At 21.9% G+C, this 23,497-nt stretch overlaps 1 protein-coding gene and 1 long non-coding RNA gene across 10 annotated transcripts in view; one reads left to right on the top strand and one right to left on the bottom strand.

Annotated features, from left to right (window-relative positions):
• Positions 1–21,113, bottom strand: part of LOC122505733 — a 166,202-nt gene extending 145,089 nt beyond the window's left edge. For 4 of the 5 annotated variants that reach the window (XR_006301939.1, XR_006301936.1, XR_006301938.1 and 1 more), the window contains exons 1-2: positions 20,887–21,113; positions 10,621–10,785 (exon numbers count right to left, since the gene is read on the bottom strand). This is a non-coding gene — a long non-coding RNA (uncharacterized LOC122505733). The remainder of the gene's footprint in view (positions 1–10,620; positions 10,786–20,886) is intronic. The other variant, XR_006301937.1, reaches the window with a different exon arrangement.
• LOC122505728 (transcription factor Sox-2) overlaps positions 1–23,497 on the top strand; it is a 226,040-nt gene that overhangs the window by 34,184 nt on the left and 168,359 nt on the right. The gene's annotated exons all lie outside the window — the stretch shown is intronic.

Raw genomic sequence — 23,497 nt, 5'->3', positions numbered from 1 at the left:
GAGAGAGAGAGATGCGAATCAATTAATAACGACGTCGAGCCCTCAAGTTGGAAATGTTGAGCGAAAGAAAAGGTCCTTGAGAAAGGTAGAAGTGCAGTGTGCACGATGGTTAGAACACGAGTAGCAGTACTTGAAGAACAAGATGGCGGCAAACCCTTGAAAACCACTAAATAAGCCTACCAGCATCCTTGCAAGTCTTGTACCATTCGTAATTCAATTAATTTGCAAAATGGATCTTCTCCGGTTGGACTTTTTTTTTACTACCGAAAGAATTATCAAGAAAACAGATTTTTTACTCTAATTAACCGTGATTTTTTTTTCCTTTTTTTTCGAAGAAAAAGGAGAAAGAAAAGAAGTGATAAGTTTCTTATGAATAGGGAAATTTGTTGAATTAGTAACTAATATTTATAAATATTTATATTAATATTTCTATAAATATTAATACATTGAAAAAATAGATTAATATAAATAAAATAATCTCCTTTCCCCCCACTTTATTTTCTAACCTTATGCATTAATAAAAATTATTTACAATTAACTATAATAATCGACAAATTCTTTCATTCATTCTCTTTGTCCACATCTGAAGAATTTTTTTTAGAAAATATTGTTTGACAAATCGAAAATATGCAGGTATTTTTCATGATTTACAATAAAATAATAATACATATTTGAAATTAGAAAATTAGAAAGTTGAAAAAAATATGATTAACTAAATAAATTTTGTTTTTTATACGTTTTTTTGTAACAAATTTCGTTTGACTGATCTAAATTATGCAAATTTTTTTGCTCTTTATTTATAAAAAATATTAGAAAATTGCTAATTTTTAGAAAAATTATTCAAATTTTTAGAAAATAAAGGAAAAAATTTTACTCAAAAAAATGTTCTGTTACATTTATTTACGAATTTCTTTAATTGTAAAATTGTTCGAAAAAACATCAATAACTTCTTTTTTAAATAAATATCTAATTATAATTATTTTTTCACAATAATTAAGATTTTTAAAAATGTCAAATTCAAACCTTTTTGAAATTAAACAACTTTATAAAAGTATTATCATTATTTTATATTAAAAATTTGTTACTATAACTTCTTAAAAATGGTTTTTTATTATTTCAGTTCAATTATTATTATTTTCTAGAATTTTTAACTAAAATTCTTCTCTAAATCAACTATTTAAAATTTTTGAAAAAGTTCTTTGAGAATTTTCAAATCCATTTGTTTAAAATTCAATTTTACGAAATTTCAATTATTCGGAAATTTTTCAATTAAATATACTGTTAGGAAAAATTTTAGAAATTCTCCCAGGAAACAAATTTTACTAATTATTTAGAAAGATTTACTAACACAGATAAGGGAATTTTTCTAAAAAAATTTTGGAAAAATTTTCTCTTAAAAGTTTAGGAAAATTTCCTTATAAAAATATAGGAAAATTTCTTTTCCTATAAAAAAAAATATTTGGAAAAATTTCCATGTAATTTGAAATAATTTTAAAAAAAAATTAAATTAAACTTTTTCAAAAAAATTAATTCTTCAAAATTGTCAGTTAAAAGCAGAGAAAATTCAAATTTTCAAATATTTTAATTTGAAACCTTTTCCGAATTATTCATTTATTCAAATACAAAAGTAAATAATGTATTGAATATAATTAAATGTTTTTTAAAATTTAATTCTTACAAATATTTTTGGCAACAAATTTTTAAATAATTAAATTCTTTTGACTAATTCTAATAAAATTTTTAAGAATAATTACATTTTTCGACGAATTTGATTAAAATTGTACTAAACATAATTAAAATTCTGCGATGAGTTTTATTATTTATGAAAATAATTGAATTCCTAAAACAAATTTATTATTTATAAAAATAATAATTGAATTTATAAAAAAAATTTATTATTTATGAAATTAATTGAATTATTGAGAAGAAATCTATAAACAGTTTGTTAATAATTGAATTCTTTTAGGACATTTACTAAAATAGTAGATATTGAAAATCATTGAAATCAGGAAAACTTTTTAAAATAATTGAGTTTTGGAGAAGAATTTTGTTATTTATAATGCTAATTGTGATTTTGACGAGAATTTTTTTTGAAATTTTGTACATAATTGAACTTTTGTACGAAGAATTTTATTACTTTAAAAAATAATTGAGTTTCTGCAATCATTTGTAAATTGACTTTTAAAAGTCAATTAATATTGAAATATTTAAGTAAAATTATTCATTAAATAAAAATCACAAAAATTCAGAATTTTCTTTTGAATTCTAAAAATTTAATTTTTCTCAATAGTTTTAATAAAAATATCTGACTTTTGTATATTATTATTTATATATTATTAATTAACGTTTAAAAAATTATTATTTATATTATTAATATTAACATTTAAAAAATGATTGTATAAATTTCTAACTTTTATTTAAATAAAAATTAAAAATTATAAATGAGTCCATTAAAAAAATGTCACAAAACAGAAAAAACTTTAAATAACAAAAGAAATTTATACATTAAAATATCGCATTTAAAATTTAATAGATTTTATAATTTTCCCTTATTTTCGGAAACTAATTAATAATATGAAATAATAAATAAATAAATAAATAAATATCTCTTTAGATTCCTCTTTGTGGGGATGTTAATGCAAAAATATAGGGAATTAAATTCTTTTTGTCCAGGCAAAAGCATAGTGTTCTTTTGAAGACACAGAGGAAATTCAAGGTAGAGTAAAAGTCATTCGAGGATTTCCTTTTGACCAGTAAATACTCGATCAAAGGAGGATTTTTTTCCTTCTTGTTGGACGAGAGGGAAATCGTAGCAGAAAGACTTTTTTTTCACTGGCATTTGCTTTGTGCAACTAGTTCATTATAAATATGAAGTTCTGCTAGTTTTTTTTATGTAGATCGCAAAAAAGAAAGAGGATGGAAAAAAAATCTCCTCCTTAAAAAAGAAATTTGCTTATTACACGATTATCCATTTCTCTAGATTTTGCAAAACGAAGTTTTTCTAAAGAAGAAGATAAAAATTTATGCTCTTTAAAATTTATTTGATCTAAAATAAGAAAAATTCTTCTTCGAATTATTAAAGTAAAAGATTTTCCTAAAAAATAAATTTTACATATTAAAGAAAACTTATTCTGCATTTTTTAAATTTAGAATAATTTTTTAATTTTCTAAAGAAAATTTACTAATAAAAAATAAACAAATGTTACTCATTGTTTTTGATCCTAATAAAAATAATTAATAATTAAATATTATTAATTTCCGGAAAAATTTCAAATTTTAAATTTAGGTAATAGTTAATTTTGTAATTATTAACCAAATATTAATAAAAACTAAAATCGAAATAAATATTTAGGTCTTTTGAAAAAAAAGAAAATTTTGCGTGAAACAAAAAATAACAGAAGTCATTTTTTTCATACTGCAAATACCGGTAAAAATCGAAATTAATTAAAATAAAAACAGAAAAAAAAACAGTGCGAATATAAAAAAGCCGAGTCGCTTCACAAATCATTGGTGAAAAAATTTAATTTACGAGCATATTATAGTCACTAGGTTTCGAGGACGAAGCCGGTCCGCCACTGAAACGTGGGATGTTAAAAAATGCGATTTGAAAAGTCGTTCCCTCGAAATCTGGTTTTTTTGACACAAAAACATGTTTTTTTTTTTCATTTGAAGCAAGTAAATAATTTGCAAATAAAAAACAAAAAAAAAAAAAAAGAAGTGAATGGAAATAATTTTCACACATACTTTTCAAAACAAATTTTTTTCGAATTTGATTTATTAGAAACCCCTGCGGGTATTGTATATCAAATTATGGATATACAGGTTCTTTTCTCTCTCTCTCTCTCTCTTTCTATCTCTCTCTGTGTAAGTGAAAGAGAAAGTAAAAGAGATAAATTAAAATTTTTCTCAATAGAAAAATTGAATGATTATAATAATAAACGGATTTATTTTTGGAGGGAGTTCGTCGTCCTCGTTCTATTATTCCCTATTCATTGGAAAAACACTTTTCCACTTGTTGAAAATTCATCAGCAGGAGATATTTTAAGGCGTGAAAATTATGCAACCTTTATTCGTAAATCATGCGTTGACAAAATTTTGAGCCGTGTCGCGCACCTGCATTATTTTGCGCCTAGAAATTGTTTGGCCATGGAGAAATATAAAGAGTGACTGACTCCCTCCGGGGTGTGAATGAGAGAGAGAGAGAGAAAATGTACCCGCCCGAAGAATCCTCAAGTCCTGGTTATCCTAATATGACACGTTCAGACGTGACCAGCGCAGACTCCCGTTGGGTCCAGGACCTTATATATATTTCTCTCGTACCTGGACCAAAACGGTCCTCGGATGTGCCTCATCGCTACTTTTTAACTCAGGGCCGCATATTTTCCTTCGAGTGGAATTTTCAGTATTTTGCAAAAATTTTTTCTTTTTCGTTAAATATACAATTTTTTGTTAAATTAATAAATATTTAAATTCAAATAATGTTAAATATGTGGAATTTCGGTAGAGGAAAATTTATGCTAAATGGAAATTAAATAACAGAAGAATTTTGCTAAATGAAATTTAAACAATGTTGAGTCTCTGCTAAAAAAATTTCTCTGAGTAAAATTAATCGAATAGAGTATTTCTGCTAAATGAAAATTTTTGTTAAATTTAATTTAAATAGAGAATTTTTGGCAAATGGAAATTCTGCTGAATTAAATTTGCCAGAACTGGAATTTGAGCTAAATGGAACGGGAACAAAAGGAAAATTTCTACGAAATAAAATTATTCAATAAAATTGAATAAATAAATAAATAGAAATTCTGCTAAATTAAATTTGCCTAAACTAAAATTTCTACTGATTAGAAATTATTTAAAAGGAAATTTTTTTATTTAAAAATTTTTTAAAAATATTTAATGATTATTATTTTTCTATAGGAATTAAGTTTTTCAAATTCAATAACTTATGAAAATATTTTATTATAAAATGACAGAGTGATAAAACCATTATTTTATATCATAAGAATATTGTAACTGTAAATTCAAATTTTCAAAGATTTTAATTTGTAAACCCTTTTCAAAATTCAATTATTTCTTTTAATATTCAAATTTAATTAAAAAGTATTAAGTAAAATTCATTTTTTAATTAATTTTTTAGAAAATTTTTTGATAATTAAATTATTTCACTATAAAAATAAATAATTCATTAAATAATTAAATATTTCTTAAAATTGAATTTTTATGAAAAATTTTATAAAAATTTTTAAAAGATAATTGAATTCTTGCAAGGAATTTTATTAAAATTTTTTTTCAAGAATTGAATTCCTTTTGAAAATTTTATTTTTGAAAAGAATTGAATTCTTAGGAAGAATTTTATTAAAATTTCTTAAATAATTGAATTTTTCGAGGAATTTATTTAAAATTGTATAAAAAATAATTGAAACTCTGCGATAAGTTTTGTTATTTATTGAAAATAATTGAATTCTTGCAAGGAATTTTATTAAAATTTTTTTAAACAATTGAATTCCTGTGAAAAATTTTATTTTTGAAAAGAATTGAATTCTTGGGAAGAATTTTAAAAAAAATTTCTTATATAATTGAATAAAAAAAAAGAATTTCAAAGAATTTTAATAAAATTTTTCTGAATATTTTCATTTTTTGAGGAATTTATTTAAAATTCTATAAAAAATAATTGAAACTCTGCGATAAGTTTTGTTATTTATTGAAAATAATTGAATTCTTGCAAGGAATTTTATTAAAATTTTTTTAAACAATTGAATTCCTGTGAAAAATTTTATTTTTGAAAAGAATTGAATTCTTGAAAAGAATTTTATTAAAATTTCTTAAATAATTGAATTGCTTCGAAGAATTTTAATAAAATTTTTCTGAATATTTTCATTTTTTGAGGAATTTATTTAAAGTTGTATAAATAATAATTGAAACTCTGCGATAAGTTTTGTTATTTATTGAAAATAATTGAATTCTTGCAAGGAATTTTATTAAAAATTTTTTTAAAGAATTGAATTCCTGTGAAAAATTTTATTTTTGAAAAGAATTGAATTCTTGAGAAGAATTTTATTTAAATTTCTTAAAAATTTTATGCAAATAGAAATTACGGTAGAGTTTACAGAAAGTAGAATTTAAGCTAAATGGAATTGGAAGAAAATCGGATTCCTGCTAAATAGAAATTTTGTCGATTTAAACTTTCAAAAAGTGTAATTTCAACTAATTGAAAATTTTTGTTGAGTGGAATTTAAAAAATCGAAAATTCCTGCTAAATAAAAATTTCGCCGAATTAAATTTGTATAAACTGGAATTTCGACTAATTAAAAATTATTCTATACGGAATTGAAATAATCGAGAATTCTGGCTAAATTCAAATTTTTCAAAATTATAATTATAATAATTAAGAATTTGTCCTAAATACAAATTTTTTTGGATTAAATTTATCGGCATTAGAATTTCTACTAACTGACAATTATTTTAAATAGAATTTGAACAATCGAGAATTTCGGCTAAATACAAAGTTTTCAAAATTAAATTTACTGAAACTTTGGAATTTAAGCAAAATGGAATTGAAAGAATAAAGAATTCCTGCTAAATACAAATTTTGTTTGATTAAATTTATCGAAACTAGAATTTCTATACTAATTGAAAATTATTTTCGAGAATTTCTGCTTAATCAAAATTCAGCTAAGTCAAATTTGTCGTAAACAGAATTTCTCCAAAATGAAAATCTTGATAAATAGAAATTGGACAATCGGAAATTTCTGATAAATAGAAATTTTTGCTAAATTTAATATGCCATAAATAAATTTTCCGCTAAATAAAAATTATCTTAAATAAAAATTTGACGAAAAAATCATTTGACGATTAAAAAAATTCGGCTAAATATAATTTCTACTTTGTAAAACTTTGACTCTTTGAAAACTTCGGGTTGAGTAGAATTTCTGCTAAATAGAAATTCTGCTTAATGATTATTTGATTCAATAGAAATTCGGTTAAATAAATATGCGATTAAATAAAAATTCGGTAATTTATATTATTAGAAATTCTGTAAAATAGAAATGATTTCAAATAAATTTTCGCTAAATTAAAAAATTTTGTATTATTTTCAATTTTGGCTAATTTTAATTAATTTAATTAATTTTAATTAATTTTAATTTTTAGAAATTCTACTATTTGAAGTTTCTGTTAAATAAAAACTGGATAAAGTAGCAATTTTACTCTTGAAAAAAGGTATTAAAAAATTGTGCCAAATTTCCGCTAAATAAAATGTGAATAAAGCAGAAATTTGACGCTCGAAAAAAGTGAGTAAAAAATTATCTTAAATACAATTTCGGCTAAATTCAAATTGTGTATTAAATGAGTATACTATTGAATACGCTTCCTAACGCTAAATAAAAATTAGTTTTGAAAAAAATAATTAGCCAATTATTAAGCACAATATGAACAATATATTGTACAGAAATAAAAAGTGGAAAATGTAAAGAGTGACAGAGAGAACGAAAAAAAAAATTACAAAATTTGTGAAAGATATGAAACAATAAATAAATTTTTTTTTTACCTCAAATTATACATATTATATGAATGATAAATTCAACGAAATGGACAAGGATACGTTCCTGGGGAGAATCCCATAAATAAAATAGGCCCAAATGGCGGTGCGTTAATGTCAAAAAATCGGTGGCATAAAACAGAGTAAATAAAAATTGAAACCGGTCTCACCTGAGCGTAGTCATTCCCAAAGAGTTCAAACTTCTCTAGACGCTATATATATAAACATATATATATGTATATACATATACGTAAAATTTAGATTGAATCCTATCGATCGTTTATCGTAATTTAATCTTTCAATGCATTATAGGGATTAGTTAGCTCCGCATTTGGATATATAGAGGAAAGCAGACTAGATTAAAATACTTCCATAATATTTGCATTGCAATTTTTTAAATCCATCTCTAAACAGAGTGAGAGAGAAAGATTTGTCTGTCAATGATTAATTTCTTTTCATTATTAGTTCTTTTCAATTATTATTTTTTTTTTTTTGGTTTTTGAAATTTTTTTGATGTTTTGATTCTCTTTCTGCTTTTGGTTCGTTTTCTTTTTCATTTAAGAACTTTTCAAAATTTGGCTCTGTTTTAAATAGAAATGCGATTAAATAAAAATTCAATAATAAATAATTAACAATAATTTAATGATTTAATTTAATCGTACCTCTTTTTTTTCTAACAAATAATATATTTAATCACTCAATTAATTTTTCAATAAAAAAAATTTTTTTTTTAAAATATTTTTTTAATAGTTTTGCATCACTTCCGGCAATGAGTGTCTGATTATATTAATTAGTAATTTACTGTATAATTAATAGCTTCTAATTATTATTATATACTCTAATGAAGCCAATGGAAAATTAAATTTACAATCCAAGAGAGATGTACATATATTTATATTTTTGTTTTTTGATTTTTTTACATATTTATCATCGAATCATCGATCTGTAGATATTAATTGCAACAATCACCTGTCGCAGTGCCAATAGAAGTAAAATTAAAGTAACAATGATGCATATCAAATTCATGACACGATGGAATGCACTTAGGTGTAACGACGTTTGTAATGGTTGAGGAAATTTATAAATTGCCAAGTAATGCTGCTGTATGAAATAAATTGCATTGCACACTATATATACCAGGAGAAAAAGAGAAAGAGTGAGAGAGAGAGAAAGAAAGAAAACTTACGTCGTGAAAGTGTTGATAACATGAAACGACATTATACTCGCACCTTTATAGAGGAGATTGATACCAGAGCTTTATTTTATTTTCATTTTCTTTTTTGTTTTTAGAAAAAGAAAATTGTAGAGAAATCGTTCGATATTTATTTGTTTAAAAATTTGAACACTGGAACAATTAGAAATCTTGGATGAGAAAGTTTGCAATATTTTTCTCCTTTCTTCGATTTATTTTCTCTTCAGTTGCAATTTAATTTTTTATTAAAATTTATTTTCTTTCGAATTAATAATTGAAATTTAATTTGTAGAGAAGAAAATAAAACTGAAGTGTAACAAAAAAAAATCTTAAACGTAAAACAATAAAAGAATAAATAAAAAACAGAATAAATAAAGCAAAAGCGAAAAACAAAAAAAAGCTTATAAAAAAATTAAAAAACAAAACTCAAAAAATTAAAAAATCACTGAAAAGTTCAAAATTATTAATAATTTTTTAATAAATGAATAAAGAAACAATTTGAATATTAAATATTTTGATACTAATTTTAATTAGGTACTAAAAATACAAAATTCTTAAATAAATTCTTTAAATTTCTATTTTTAATTAACGATTGAATTGTTCAAAAAAGATATTTTCCAAACACTTCACAATATTTTGAGTATGTAAAATAATTTTTTTCGAAGATAAAAATTATATTTTCTGAATTTTTATTAAATAGTTTTCAATATTTTAAAGCATATTTATTGTTAGGCGACTGACAAAAATTGTACTTGCACATCATTGAAAATTCAGTGGCATGTGATTGAATATTTAAATACAAAATTTAACGTTTCGTGCATTTTTGATTAAAAAAATCATTTTTATATTGTTATTCTGTAAATTCATGACTCTTTAAATTGAAAATTTATTTTATTGTCATTTAAAAATTGATTATTTTTAGTTTTCAAAATCCTTTTGTTCTGAAACTCTTTTAAAACGCAAAACAAAGAAATCGAAAGAGATTTCTTGTTTTTTTGCATAAATATTTTTAAAATAATTCCATATAGCGAATATTCTATAATCTTCGTTGAATATTAACTAATAATTTTGATAGTAAAACTGCATTTGCAATAAAACTTTTGATTTGAAACAATATTTAGTTATTATTTTTTGAAAATTAATCATTTTTCTAAAAATAAAATGAAATGAAATGAAAATTGATAAAATTGATTGAATTAATTGAAAATTAAATGGAATTAAATTTTTATTGAAATGCCATAAAAAATAATAATCACCGTGAAATTTTTTATCCATTAACACCTAATTTATCCATTTTTATTGAAAATAGTAAAAAATTCTTTTTTTTCCTAACGTGAAATTTTTTTTCCCCCGATATCCGTTATAATTAAGAAAATAATATCAAACTCGTAAAACTAATATATTAATATTAAAATATTAAATCAATTTTTTTGAAATTGATTTCACAAGTCACGCTATAAATACCAAAAAAAATATATGTCTATTCATGAAAAAATTTATTATTTAAATATATGCATAATCTGACTCCAATATCTATTTTTTCACTTTATGTAACTTTATTTAACAGAAAAGTGAAAAATATCGGAGTCTTAACAATTGTTCAAATATTTTTTTGAGACAAATATTTCTTACTCTGCGAGAGAAAAAAAAGGAGAGAAAGAGAGAGAGAGAGAGTGTCAGACATATTCTCTGCAGGTTTATAAGTGATAGCAAAACAGACACGATCTGTTGAATTATTCATGAAAAAATGACCGAATATTAATTTGGCTACCGGTCTTGACGAGGTGGCAAGGTCTTTCGAAAATTAAAAAAAAAAAGGAGAAAAAAGAAATCTTATCCTAGAAAAATGGCAAAGGATATAATATTATGAAATATGAAAGAAATTTCTTACCTTTTTTCGGGTTTTGAATTTGGAATTTTTCTATACGTTTCTACATTATTTCTTCATTCTTCATTTATATATGGATTCAAAACTGTAAATTTTTCTTTTCCACTGAATATTTTTTTTTAAATATTCCAAAGACTATTTTTATACTTCAAGAAGATCAAAATGCTTCTGTAAACAAAATTTAGAAAAATTTGTTTATTTTACAGCAATTTTTAAAGTAATTTAATTAAAAAAGAATTAAAAATTAATTTTTAATTGAATTTTTAACTTAACTTTAATAATCTATAAGTCAAAAATTCGTTATATCAGAATTCTCTTCACTAGAAATTTGCATTTTAAAAGTTTGGCTAAGTGAAAATTTTTCATCCTTTACATTTCAGAATTTATTAATTTAGCATTTCTTCTTTATATGGAAAGTTTGATAAATCAAATTTTCAATAAAGAAAATTTCTGCTAAAAATAAAATTTAAACAAAAATATCAAAAATGTAATTTAAAAATATAGTAAATACAGAAAATTTTACATATTTAGAAGTTTTGGCTAAATAGAAATTGTGCTAAAAAATCCGTTTTAAAAGAATTTCTGTAAAATATGAATTCATAATTTCTATAAAATTAGGAAATCGTCCAGAATTTCTATTTTAGCAAAATTGAGCAAAAATAGAAAAATTTAATTTAAAAATGGTAAAGAGGATATTTTATAATTTGAAAATTTGTCTAAATAGAAATTATGCTAGAAAAAATTCATTTTAATAGAATTTGTATAAAATAAAAAATTATGAAGTCTCATAGAATTTGTATTTTATCGAAATGTATTTTAATATACTTTTCGCTAAATTGAAGATTCTACGATTATTTATTAATTAATTAAATTAATTAATTTCTACCCTTTATTAATTATTAATTGAATTTATTTCTTTGTTTTTTGTTAACTTTAGATAGATTGTATATTTTATTATTATGTTATAATTATTTTTATTTTATAATTAATTCAAAATTGTAATGACAGATAGAAATCATCAGAATTTTTTTCACTTCTATTCATTAAAAGACAAAAATTTTGTTAAATATTATGTTTTGTCAAATTAAAATTATGCAGATTTTTGTTCTTTAATTCTAAACAAAATTATAAAATTGTTAAACAACTGTGATTAAGAAATAGAAAATTTATTTATTTTGCATTATTTTTGTTTATAAATCACAATTTTTTTAACAAAATTATTATTTTGTTTTAGAAAAAGAAGAAAAATATTTGTACAATTCCTATTTTTAATCTTACTTTTGGAACAGGATTTTCCACAGGAATTAAGATATTCAAAAATTTCAAATTCAAACCTTTTTTAAATTAAACAACTTATAAAAGTATTTGTTATAAAACATGATGATATCGATTGCTCCGAGTCGAAGACTCGGAGTGATCGATTTCTTCATGTTTTCTAATAAATTAAAGATGACCGAGAGATAAAATCATTATTTTATATCATAAGAATATTGTTACTGTAACTTCATCAAAATTATTTTCATCATTTTAATTCAATTATTATTTTCTAGAATTTTAAATTATTTTTTATGAAAATAATTGAATTCCTTAAAAAAAATTTATTATTTATGAAAATAATTAAATTCCTGTGAAATTTGTATTATTTATGAAAATAATTAAATGTTTGCATACAATTTTATTAAAAATTTTTTCAAATAATTGAATTCTTTTCGGGAAATTTTATTAAAATAGTAGATATTAAAAATCATTGAAATTAGAAAAATTTTTGAAAATAATTGAAATAAGGACAAGAATTTTTTTGACATTTATGAAAATAATTGAACTTTGGAGAAGAATTTTGTTATTTATAAAGATAATTAGGATTTTTACGAGAATTTTTTCCAAATTTTGAACATAGTTCAATTTTATATGAAGAATGTTATTTTATTTTTTAAAAATAATTAAATTTCAGCAATTATTTGTAATATCCCATAATATTAGATATTAAAAATCATAGAATTGCGAAAAGTTTTTAAAAATAATTTAATTTTACAAAGAATTCTATTAAAATTTTTGACAATAATTAAATGTCTGTGTGGTATTTTATTAAATTTTTTTTTGAAGATAATTGAATTCTTAAAAAGCATTTTATTATTTATGAAAATAATTGAATTCATGCAAACGATTATTAGAATTTTTTTAAATAATTGAATTTCGAAGAAGAAATTTATTACTTTTAAAAATAATTGAATTCTTGTGATGAATATTGTTGTTTATGAAAATAATTGAATTTTGCAAAGAATTTTATTAAAATTCTGGAAAATAATTGAATTTCTGTGAAAAATTTTGTTATTTATGAAAATATAGTTGAATTTTGGATGAATTTTTATCATTTTTTTTTTCTTAATAATTGAATTCTTTTGAGAAATTTTATAAAAATACTAAATATTGAAAATCATTGAAATTAGAAAAATGCATTTTATTTTTGAAAATAATTGAAATTAGGACAAGAATTTTTTTGACATTGATGAAAATAATTGAACTTTGGAGAAGAATTTTGTTATTTATAAAGATAATTGGGATTTTTACGAGAATTTTTTTTCAAATTTTGAACATAGTTGAATTTTATAAGAAGAATTATTATTATTATTTTTTTTTTGAAAATAATTGAATTTCTGCAAATATTTATAATTTCTCAAAAATTGAAATTTTTTAGTGTTTTCAACAAAAATTAAAATTAGAAAATATTAAAATTCTATTATTTTTAAAATATTGCTAATTTTATTTTAAAAAATCAGTGAGAATTTAGCCGCGCGCTTGAGCGCGCGAATTGTTGCTAATAATATATTTAAATTCAATAATAGATACCAAAGAAATTTTAATAAAAATAATACACTGCAAAAAGAGGTGTCTTATTTTGAGACATTTTTAGTGTCTCAGACACTAAAAACGTTTCAAAATAAGACACCTCTTTTTGCAGTGATTCTATTTTTGTTATAATTTTTTATTATAATTATATTACTATTATGGTTTGCTTTTATTTATTGATTAACTTATTTAATGAAAACAGTAAATAAAGTTATTATCCAAATATTATTTCTCAATAAGCAATGTAATTATTTGTCAACAAAAAAGAAGAAAAAAGGAAAAAAAATCTTTTATTGACATTTTCTATACACAATTGAACGAGATATATAAATATTGAACGAGCGGTAAGTCAGTCAGTCAGTCAATCAGTCAGTCACGTCTGTCTACCCCCATAGTAGTTGACTGTTACATATTTAGAATCATTTCCGTTTATCAAGTGATGGTGTGTGCGATGACAATGTCCAAATAGGCGCAACGATGGCAAAAGGAATTTATTAGTAAACAGAGTACACTGGCAATAAACCGTGTGTGTCATGCTGATAGAATGAGAGGGGGGACGTTACATGACTGTATGGTGGTAACTACTATACACACGTATATACAGTGGAGTGTCAGTAGACACCCACCTAGGGGCAGCCACCGCGGTGCGACTTGTGATTTACTGCCACTGCTGCCCCACCCAGGAATGTCGCGGTTTTGCGCAAGATTTTAAAAAATAATCGACCAAACCGAGAGAGAGAGAGGAAGCCAGTCGGCGCCCAGTAAAAAAGAAATCATCCACGAACCTCTCTCTATATATATACATATAAAAGCTGAGAAGTAAAGGGGTGGGGGAGGGGATTTAATCTGCGCGGAACGCAAGAAGCAGGTATGGGATTGCATATCTTTACCCGAAGCCACCTTTCCAAGTTAAGCATCTGCGCATAACTTAATTCCCATGACACACGACATAAAAAGCCAAACTCGATGACCGTACCTAAACTTTAAATATTTTATGTGTATATATTGGTTGGTGTCTTTGTATGTATTATTAAGAAATTTTTATTTTTCTTCTTTGAAAATTTGAGGTGAGAAAATTTTGTCGATTGCGGTCGGAAAAGTTCTATAGAATTTCACTAGAATGATTCTGCATAAAAAGTCCAGTGAACATTTTATAGAATTTACGATATGTTATAAATTATAATAAATTAATAATATTAAATATTATTTTAATTTTATAGAATTATTCTTGTAAATATTAGGTGGAAATTTAAAAAAATATTATAATATTATAATATTATTAGAATATTATAATATTTTGTATATATTAATTAATTGTAAGTTGTTATTCAATTTTTCGTTTTTTGAATTTCGCGCCAATACAGTTCGTCAAATTCCCGCCTAGAGGGCATGAAAATCCTCTCATAAACAAAATGAAGAAAACAGAGATCATGAATCATACGAAAAAATTGTTAAGTATCAGATATAAAATGAATAATATTAAAAATTACAATAATTAATCAATTGAAAACAAATATTTATTAACCCCTTAACTGACCCCTAGAGGAAAATCTGAAAGAAATAATTTTACCAATAAGAAATAACTTAAAAATACTTACTCGATGGATTTTGGAGTCATTAAATCCGTATCTGAAGTAAAAATTAATAAATTCAAAATGGCAACTAAAAAACTTGAAAATTAACTTTTTTCGATAAAAATGTTTACTCATGGGTCTGAATCCGAATCTTTGGTCAAAACGTAAGGATTCAAAATATCTTCGAAATGACGACAGAAAAAATTTAAATTCAAATAATTTAGTTAAATTAAATAATTTTCGGTCGTTATTTTGAATTTTTAAATTCAGCGACCCTAAAAACAGGAGAAATATAATAATACCGCTTTTATCAAAAGAAAATTTCTTTTTAACACATTTTTGTCACGAGAAATCAAATTTTTATTTCAGGGAATTCAGAAGGGGCAAAAAATTCCAGTTAATAACATTTCTATTTAGCCAAAATATTAAGAGGGAAAATTTCTATTTGGCTGAATTTTTAAAACGTAAATCAGTAAACAAAATGAAGACGATAAATTAGTAAATTTTAATTACTTAACATCAAATTTAACTGATTTGAAATCAGTGACAGAAACTGATTTAAAATAAACAAAAAATTTGATTTAAATTTTGAAAATTACTTTTAAAAAAATTATGCAGAATTAATTATATAGAAAATTTTGATTCAGACTTAGAAAATGGAAGAAAAAGGATGAAGAAATGAATTAATAATTAATTTAAAGAAGAAAATTAATTAATTAAAAAAAATTAAACGTAAATAGATTGAAAATTGATCATCAAAGATCAGCAGAAAATTAAATTCAATTAATTATAATAATAAAATTAATAAATAAAATGAGTTTTGATTTTTTTTCTTTATTAGTTCTTATACTGATTGAATATGGTAAAAAATTTTTTTTGTCTGGCACGCTTATCTGTCATTTTAAATTTTATATTAGACGAAAGTAAATAAAAATGGATGAATAAAGGTTTTTAATTATTCATTAGAGTTTAATTTATATATAGAATATTTTCAACCTTACTATCCGCATAATTCTATTCTATTCTCAATGTGCTTTACATTTTTTGTATTTATTTTATCGTAACAATTGCTGTCTTGCTTTTTTATTTAAATTGACATTACATTATATATAAAAAGCAGTAAATTTACCCAGTTTTATATTATTTACAGAAAAAATAAACAATCTGTTAATACTTTCAATAGACAACTAAGTATTTAGCTTCGATAATAAATTAATTACTTAACCCATTAAATTTAATTATTTATCATATAATTATCTACTTTTCTTATTTAGTTTAATTTAATCCAATTTGAATTAAGCTTAATTATAATTATATTTAATTATAATTGGTTCAATTTAGCTTAATTAAAGCAATTTAATTTTTTAGAATAATAAGAAATTTTTATTATTTGGTATAATTAACTAATTCAATTATTTAGCTCAATTAATCAATTCAATTATTTGGCATAATTAATTCATTCAATTATTTCGCCTTATTAGTTAATTAAATCTTTTAACATTATTAGTTAATTATAAATTATTTAGTAATAATCAATTAATTTTGTTATTAAATTTTTTTACCAATTGAATTACCAATTCAATTACTTAACAGTTAACACAGTTAATTAATTTAGTTATTTAGCCTAATTAACCACTTCAATTATTTAACTAATTTATTAATGCAATTGTTTTAACAAGTATTCAATTTAATCAAATTAATTAATCATTTTTCTTAATTAATTCTTTAGTGTAGTAAAATATTTTTTTTTAGAAAAAACAGTTATTGATGAAAAATAAATTTATTTTCTGATAATTTGATATTATGTTTCTATTTTGTATATCTATATAAGAAAAAAATCTGATGAAATTTCGAAAATTTTTTAACAACACTTTTCTTGCTTTTTACATTTAAATATTCTTTGTGAACAGACAGAATTATAAAAAAGTAAAAAATTTTCCGTGATTAATAAATTTCTCGCTATTGACTAAGGCGTCGAATTCACGTGCCAATCACGTTAAAAATTAATAATTTTAATACATATAGTTTGGTAGAACTAAAAGCTCATCACTTACAGTTCATTGAAGCTTATAATTGCAACTCTTTAGTTCACGTGAATTTTTAATAATGACGATAATGAAACTTAAATTTTTTGCAAGACGGTTTAAATATTTAAATAAATGAATAATTTAAATAAATAAATAAATAAATTATTATAATATAATAATAATAAAATAAATTTATAAATATATAATGTACAGACAAATAATGATTAGAATAATAAGTAATTGTTATTAATATGAATAAAAATACCTAATAATAGTTTTTATTATTTTTCAACAATAATATGGAAAATAAGAAAGTAATAAAAAATAATAAGAACTATTAATTAATTTCTTTAATAATTATTAATAAGAGGCTATTAATTTTTTTTTATTTCGCTTGGTTAAAATTCTCATTACTAATTTGCAAAAAAAAAAATGTGAAAAATTGTAATTATATTGCAATAATGCATTTTGAGAAAGAAAAATACACACAAAAAAAGGATATATTTCTCTTGAATCGAAATTCGATCTAAATTTAAATGGTGAATTTTTTCGATGTAATGTTTCTTTTTTCTCTTCTCTCTTCTCTGTTCTCTTCTTTTTTTTTATTTGTCATTTTCTATGTATAATTTTGCTCGCGCGCGCACGCTTGGAATTGAAAAGAAATTCGAGTTGGTTTGACTCGAGAGAGTTAAAGTGTCAGCTTTGGCAAACTGGGAAACCGTTCATTTTACTAGCAACAAGCAAGCGCACAGGAAAGCAAATACTCAAGAGTTTGTAGCGATCAAACACACAGTGGGAAGAAATACATGTATAAATACGTGTGTATACATATATATATTGTATAAGAAGAACTTGGGAATCGAGAACCCATCAAAACTACCAAATGTCCGACAAACACTTGTCGTTTCACAACGACTTGTCAAAAAGTCAAAAGACTTGATGGCTTCAATAACCAATATACGCGTGGCGTTGTTTTAATAGTGTTTCAGAAAAAAGAAACAAAAATTTAGCATCTTTTTTATTTTAATTGTCTTTACACATATGTTGTCATATAATTTAACACGTTTTCTACTTTTGGCAAATTAATTTTTTTCCCACAGGGGCACAGTGTGTTGGGAATTTTAGTGGGGAGAAGAAAAATAAATAATTTCGTCCTAATTTTTTCTATGAATTTGTAACAAAATATTGTTATTTTTAATTTTTATTTTAGTTTTCTTCCTAATTTTTCCTTTGAATTTGAAAAAAAAATTTGTTATTTTAATTTTTTATTTACCATTTTCTTAAATAAAATTTATTATTTCAATTTATTATTTATCAATTTCTTAATAAAGCAAAAACGCTTTTTTTTGAAAATTATTTTACTTCCGTTATTTTTTAAATTGATGAGTAAAAAATTTTTCACGAGTTCTTTAAAAGGTTTTCCTTATTTATTTAGACCACGTTCCAATTTAACGAACTGATTAATTTAATTTAAATTCAACAACGTTTTAGCTTTATTATTTAATAATTATTTAACTTAATTATTTCATAGAAAAAAATCACTTTTGCCCATCAAAACTAAATTGCAAAAATTTAATTCCCCTAAAAAAATTCCTATTTTGCAGGGAAAGTCAATTTTTTCTTTTGAAGAATGAAATATAATATAAAAAAAGTGATAATAAACTGTTAATAAAAGTACTGGATTTATTGGGGGAGGAAAAATAAATAATTCCGTCCTAATTTACTTCTGAAAACTGAAAAAAATGACCTTTTAGTGAATTTTCTATTTAATATTTTTGTAAATAAATAATACTATTTTCTTCAATAAATAAAAAATAAATTTTTTATAAGAAATAAAAATCTATTTTTTTCTTATAAAAAATTAATAACTAATTAATTGATAAAATTTATTTTTCTAATAAATAAATAAAAAACTTTTGACTTTCATTGGCACACTGGGTTAATATTTAATTAAATTGTTCTAAAAACTATTTTATAAAATATTGCAGTACAAATATTTATAGTATAAACTACATCCGTGCTAAAATTTAAAAAAAGAAATTCAATACTAACTTTTCATAAAATAAAAGGAAAAATTCTTTTTGTAATTAAAAAAAAAACATTTTTATATTTGCTTAAAAAATGTAATCAAAAAACAAAAAATATATAATAGTTTTTAAACGTTCAATTGACCAAAAAGAGTATTTTCTTCTTAAATATACTCAAAAAATTTTCTCTTAACATGAAAAATATTATAATTTAAACATTTGCTAAATTAATAAATTAACTTTTTTAATATACAAAATAATTTTTTTTAATAAAATATACAAATTAGGAAGAGTAATAAAATAATTGACATTTCTTTGAAAGTTTTAAAACTTTAGGAACATTTTTAATGAAAAATAAAAATTTAATTTAAAAATTTTGTTTTCATTAAATTAGAATTAATTGAATTAAATCTCAATGCTGGTCAAAATGCCCAAGTCTGTGAACGCAAGGTTAAAAAATAAAAATACTGTATTTTTTTAAGAAAATAAACTGTCTTTTTCTAATAAATGAAGAAACTTAATTTTTATCGGTAATAAATAAAAAAAATACTTTTTTAATAAATAAAAATTTTTTATTTTTAATAAACAATGTTTCTAAAGTTCTAAACGCAAAAAAAACGTTTTTTTTTCTAAACGTTCATTTCAATAAAGTTTATTTCTTCTTTTTGAAAATTCAAATTTGATTATGCTATAATATTTAATCAAATATTAGAGAAATAAATTATAAATATTGTAATTGTTAAATTTTGTTTTCACTTTTTATAACAGTCAGTAATTTTGAAAATATTTATACTCTGACAAAAAATTTTCTTCTTTTGAACGTTTAAAACTTATAGATTAAAATAAAAAAAAGCTTTCTTTTTGCAAATAAATAAAAAAACTTTATTCTTTCTCAAAAATAAGAAAAAAAATTTTTTCTAATAAATAAAACTTTTTGCGGGTTTATTACAATAAAATTTAATTTTCATTATAAAATTCCCTTTTTTCACAAAAAAGGAGAAAATTCGGATTGAAATTCGAAGAAAAAAATACTTTATTTACTTTGCACCGTATGAAAAAAATTTTAGTATTATAATTATTAATTAGTAATATATTTAGTAGTTAAATAATTAAACTTATTAATTACTTAATTAATAATTTAATTAGTTAATTAGGAATTCAATTATTAACTTGATTAATAAATGAATAAATTACACAGTTTTTTGTCTCAATTTAATATTCTTAGAAAAACTGCCTCTACTATCTTAATTAGTAATTTAATTATAAATTTAATTTATTAAATTACTTTAATTTAATAAATGAAAAAACTTTATTTTCGATTAATAAATAAAAAAAACACTTTGCCCAAAAATTTAATTCCCTTTTTTTGCGAAAAAGGGAGAAAATTCACCGCTTTTGGATAAAAATTCGATGAAAAAACTACTTTATTGACTTTGCGCTATATGAAAGCATAGAACTTTTTTCTGCAGATAAAATATGATATAAAAAAAATAATAATAATACTCGATCAAAGTATTCACACACAGACACACTGGAAGGAAGAAAAAAAAAGGATGAACTTTTTTATGGAGAATCTTGTAACCCTAATGCACTTGTGAGTTGCATTTAGTCAGCTGCATAGTCAATGTTTACTTAGGATGGAATTCTGTCATACATTCAGCTTATTTCTCACTTTTTTTTCATTCCCAATCTCAAATCTCTCCCTTTGACGTGTGCCTGAGAATTGATCTTCTAAACTCCAAAGACCAAAATTCCACAATTTGTATAAATTTACTTTTTTTTCTATATTCTTACCTGATATCAACCGGCACTTTTTTTTCATCACAGCCAAGAACACAATTTTACAAACACTTGGAATTTACAAATTACAAATCAAAACTGAAAACTAACCCGAGAGAGAAATTCGAAAAAAAAACTTTTCGTTTGTTGGGTAGTATAAATAAAAATGCCAAGAAAAAAGAATTAGCAAAGAAAATAATAAAGAAAATCAAGTACTTCAACGTTTATAGTTAAAGGATTGAATGAATGAGCTATTCAATCAATAATCGAATAAAAGAAATTTATTGAAAAAAAATATTTTTTCAAATAAAAAAAAAGGAAACAAAAAATGAAAAGATTCATTCTTCTTGTAAATTTTTTTAATTGTAATTTTAATTGCATTGAAAATAATTGTGATCGCACTGAAGAAAAGGTGTGTGTGATGTGTACATAATTAGATGAATTGACTGTATATAATTGGGTGGCGAAAGAAAAAAATTATTTTCAATCTTTTGCAACAGCAAAAAAAGGAGTGGGGATCAAGGAAAGGTTGTGAGTTAATATTTATTTTAAAAAAAAGGAAAAAAAAATTATACAGTAAATTCTTGTGGATGGAAAACTTTGCACCTCATTCGTTGAGGGCAAGTCGCTCGCTGTTAGTCGTTTAGTGAAACGTTTATATGCGAAGGTCCCATATAAAATAAATCAAAAACCAGTGGATATTATAATGACAATGGGCCACGTAGGCCGCATTCTGCGTGCACGGCATCCGATGACATGGATATATACGCGGTAAAAAGGGATTCCCGTGCGTTTGTTTTCTTCTCACTCGTTTAGCAATTGAGCAACGTGCGCAAAATTATCTCAAAGGAAAGGCTCATATTAAATCAGAAAAAATTGAAGATCCTCCCCCCCACCCCACCTGACTTCTACCCATGAGAATTATAGTTGAAAATTTATTATTCATTATAGACAAAAAAAAAATTTTATTTTACACTGTAGAAAATGTAAAGTCACACTATTATCTGTAAGTATTTATTAAATATTATATTTAATTGGTTTAATTAATTCTTAATTAAACTAAATTAATTTAATTTAATTAATACTTAATTAAACTTAATTAATTTAATTTAATTAGAAAATTAAATAAAACACTATTTAATTAATAATTCAAATAGTTAATTTAATGAAATGAACTATTAATTAATTAATAGTTAATTGACTATATTTAATTTCTATTTAATTAATTATTATTTAAACACAATTTAATTTATAAATTAATATTTAAGTAATTAAAATTTTTTGTATTATTAAAGTAATCAATCGTACTCCAGCAATAATTTAATTAAATCATTTTTTCAATATTTTAATTATCAACTTAATTAATAATTTAGTTCGTAATTTAACTGTTAACTCAATTAGTAATTTAGTTAATCATTTAAACATTAACTCAATTGGTAATTTAGTTATTCATTTAATTACTTAATTAATTACTGAATAAATAAATTAATTACCAATTTTCTTAGTAATTCAATTAATAAATCAACTATAGTAATTTAATTCTTAAATTTATTACTTCTAACTTATATAATTAAGTTAATTAGCCATTTAATTAGTATTTTATTTACTTCATTAATTACTTCATTAGTAAATTAATTACCAATTTTGATAATAATTTAATTATTTCAGTTAGTACAATTGTTAATAATTACTTTGCTAAATTATTCATTCTTCTTATCTAGTAACTTAATTAGTAATTTAGCTGGAAATATAATTATTAACTTAATTAGTAACTTTGAAATTTAATAACTAAATTAATTACTTTCTCAATCATTATTTTAATTAGTAATTTAGTTAGTAATTTAGTTAGTATATTAATTACTTCTTTTTAATGAAGTAATTAATTACTTAATTAATTAATTAGCAAGTATTTAATTAGTAAATTAAAGAATAATTTAGATAATAATTTAATTAATTAATCAATTAGTCATTTATTTAACAATTTTATTAATTAACTATTATTAATTAACTATTTTTCTTATTTAGTAAATTAATCAGTAATTTAATTGGAAATTTAATTAACTTAATTAGTCAGTTTGTGATTTAATAACTAAATTAATTACTTTTTCAATTATTCTACTTATTAATATTTTGATTAGTAAGCAAATAACTAATTAATTACTCAATGAGTAATTTAATTAATAATTTAGTTAGTAATTTAATAAGTAAATAATAGACTTACATATTTAATATTTAATTAGCTATTTGTTTAGTAATTTAATAAATAATTAAAATAGCTATTTAATTACTAATTTAATTGATAATCTAATAAACATTTGTAATAGATAGCAAATTATTTCATTCAAGTAAATAGTTACTTGATGTAAATTTCTAAATATTAATTTTATTTTAATTAAATAAATATTCTCTTGTATCAAAGAATTTTTATTTCACTGCAGTGATAAAATATTCTTAGCAACTAATAATTTTTCAAAGCAAAAAAATACAGTTAATTAACTTAGATAATAATTATTATCACTTAAACCAAATAAATTGTTATTTGAACCAAATAATTTGTTTTTGAATTTATTTACTAAAATCAATTAATTCTAGAATTAAGGAAATGTTAGTATAATAATACAAAGAT

This window comes from Leptopilina heterotoma, unplaced genomic scaffold (genome assembly GCF_015476425.1).
Source record: "Leptopilina heterotoma isolate Lh14 unplaced genomic scaffold, ASM1547642v1 Lhet_365, whole genome shotgun sequence".
Lineage (NCBI taxonomy): Eukaryota > Metazoa > Arthropoda > Insecta > Hymenoptera > Figitidae > Leptopilina > Leptopilina heterotoma.
Note: the sequence above shows the minus strand (reverse complement) of the source record. Positions and strands in the feature narration are given on the sequence as shown.